Consider the following 3,030-nt stretch of genomic DNA (forward strand, 5'->3'; position numbering starts at 1 on the left):
ATATAAGACTAGTATGATATAAGATATCTAGGGATATGGACTCGCACATTACCATGGATATCTGCATTTATTAATATGGACTAGCACATTACCATGGATATCTGCATTTATTGTTTCTTGCAACATTGCATATAAAAATCATTTCTGAGTTTTTTTGTTTTGATGCGAAAGGAGAGAGGGGAAGAACAGCAAAACTGAAAATACCATTTTATAAAAAAAGTTGCACCAGCCGGGAATCGAACCCGGGTCTGTACCGTGGCAGGGTACTATTCTACCACTAGACCACTGGTGCCCTTTGTTAATGGTACCAGAGTGTTACTAATTAAACGTATAGCCTCATACTCTTGAATTCTTGATTATCTTACAAAATCCAGGCCAAAACATATTAGTCAACTAATACATTTTCCTAACTAGATTCAAGTACGAAGTAATTAACGTGAGACTGAACTGATGGAATCTCGATTATAAAAATAGTTTTTTTTAGAAAAAAGGAATAACAGATACAGTCTGCTAAAGATGCCATCAGCCAACTAATCTCACCCTGATTTCAGATTTTTGAAAACAAACTTTGTCACCAAATAATTGTCAGAACACAAGACTGCTCAAACAAATCAGGTATTAGAGCGACTGTTTTCTATTCTTGATTTGATCACGCATAACTAGTATGTCTTGGTATATATCATTATATCCTGCATAAGCTTTAATAAGGAAGAAAACAGTCAGAATAAATAAATTCCAATTAACATAAGTAAATATTTAGCTTACAATATACTCCCTCCGTTCCTTCATACTAAACCTGTTCTGACTGGACACGCTTGCTAATGTACAACTTCGACCACCAATTTCTTTAACTACATATTATAAAAACTTATAAAAATATTATATTTTAAAAATATATATTAAAATGAAGCCAACAATATATTATACATCGATCTCATCTTTTTTAGAATAAAAATGACAGCTTAATTGGTCTTTTGAGTAAAACTGTAAGGGTGATGATAAAGGTCGCAAGTTGTGACAAAATTTAGTTGTCGCAATCTTACGTGGCACAGTTTAATTGGTACATATAGGCGACACGTAGGCTATGAGTCATCATAATATTTTTACTATCAATGTAATATTTTTACTATGAAAACATGTAAATAAAGTAGTCGATATAAATAAGGAAACAAATTAGAATATTAAGATTTTCCTAGCTTTCTATGAACCATTTAAGATAGGATATATAAATTAAATATTTTAGTTTACAATTTAAATTATGACACATAAGCATGCCATGTCATCATTGTGACATGGCTTAAAGGTCGCATGTTGCGACCTTTATCATTTTCGAAACTTATCGGTTTTAGAGAAGGAAAAATGACATATATCTGTCACAAAAGGGGTTTGATGTTTTTATATATCTTATCTCAGGCTTTTGTATACTTTCTACCATGTTTTTTATTTCTCTCTATTTCAATAATCCCACTCAAAATATTTTACTGTTTTAAAAAAAATGGTGCTAATTTAATAATTAAAATAAATCACTATCTCTCACGTGTTATCACTATTATGGTCTTTATTATTTTGGAGTCAGATTGCCAAGTTGTTGTCTCTCGACTTTCGAAGGCCGCATTATACTTTTCCGACTTAGATTATATCCTAGAAAGTATTGTGGCGGTGAGTAATTTTTGAGATTCCGTTACTTGGTCTCGTGTTTAAAGGGATGGAAATTATGTTGCCCATCATCTTGCTAAGATAGTTCCGCTGGGTGTAAAACAAATATGGGAGAACCATTGCCCTGCGGAGATATCCCCATATGTATTCATGGACTCTTTGTCTCTTGATTAATTAACTAGCTTAATTTTCCTCTCAAAAAAAAAATGATCCTTAATAAATATATTATCTGTTTTCCCACTTACACCATTTAATACTCCCTTCGTCTCTTTTTGTTTTTTACGTTTGGTATTTTGCACGGGTTTTAACGATTAATTAATGTGCATTGAGATTCTTCTAAGTATTTATGTAACGAGAAAAATTATGTTTATTTATAATGTTTTCACTGTTATCAAAATTCTGATATTGGAAAAATGAGAAAAAGTTAATGTCTTAATGGAAAAGTGTGAGAGATTAAATGACCTAATGGATTTAATTGGTTAAAATAATAATTGAACACAAATTTTAATAGATTATTAAATCATTTATGTATAATATAAAAGGAAATGTTAAGAACATTTTGGGACACCCAAAAGGGAAAACGTAAAGAACAAAAAGAGACGGAGGGAGTAATAATTTTACATGAGTCATCTAACATTATGGGCTTGTTTAAGTAAAATGAAGGAAGTATTTAGTTGGTTAATCATTTCTAGCCACCAAATTTGACTGTTTCTTGTGGCTAATTAATATATCCTTGACGTCCACAATGCATTTCCCAACATGAGAACAAATACGAAAATGATAAAGGTCGCAACATGCAATCTTTAAGCCGTGTCACAATGATGACATGTCATGCTTATGTGTCATGATTTAAATTGAAATCTAAAATATTTAACTTATATATCCTATTATATATGTTTAAAATAAAAGTAGGAAAATCTTAATATTCTAATTTGTTTCTTTTTTTTATATCGATTACCTTATTTACATATTTTCATAGTAAATTTTTTGCATTGATAGTAAAAATATTATGATGACTCATATCCTACGTGGCGCCTATATGTACCAATTAAACTCCGACATGTAAGATTGCGACAACTAAATGTTGTCGCAACTTGCGACCTTTATCATCACCCGAACAAATAATATCAATGAAAATACACCATAATTTTGATATACCCCAATTCCAAAAAAAATTTAAACCATTGCATAAGATGTGGCCATGCCAGAGGGCTGTGAACCTGTGATAGTGATCCATTTGTGATGAATACAATGAGCATCGAGTATTCACAAGGTCCAATACGGAGTAAAATTCAAAGAGTATATTATTCAATAATTATGTATTTTTGTCACATGGTAAGGAGAATAATCGCCAATTGAAAAATCATACAAAGA

At 31.0% G+C, this 3,030-nt stretch overlaps 1 non-coding gene across 1 annotated transcript; it reads right to left on the reverse strand.

Moving 5' to 3' along the window:
* Positions 1-221: 221 nt before the first annotated feature.
* TRNAG-GCC (transfer RNA glycine (anticodon GCC)) lies at positions 222-292 on the reverse strand. The gene has a single exon. It is a non-coding gene; the product is annotated as a tRNA-Gly (tRNA).
* Positions 293-3,030: the final 2,738 nt, after the last annotated feature.

Source organism: Spinacia oleracea, chromosome 3, assembly GCF_020520425.1.
Source record: "Spinacia oleracea cultivar Varoflay chromosome 3, BTI_SOV_V1, whole genome shotgun sequence".
NCBI classification, from domain to species: Eukaryota; Viridiplantae; Streptophyta; class Magnoliopsida; order Caryophyllales; family Amaranthaceae; genus Spinacia; species Spinacia oleracea.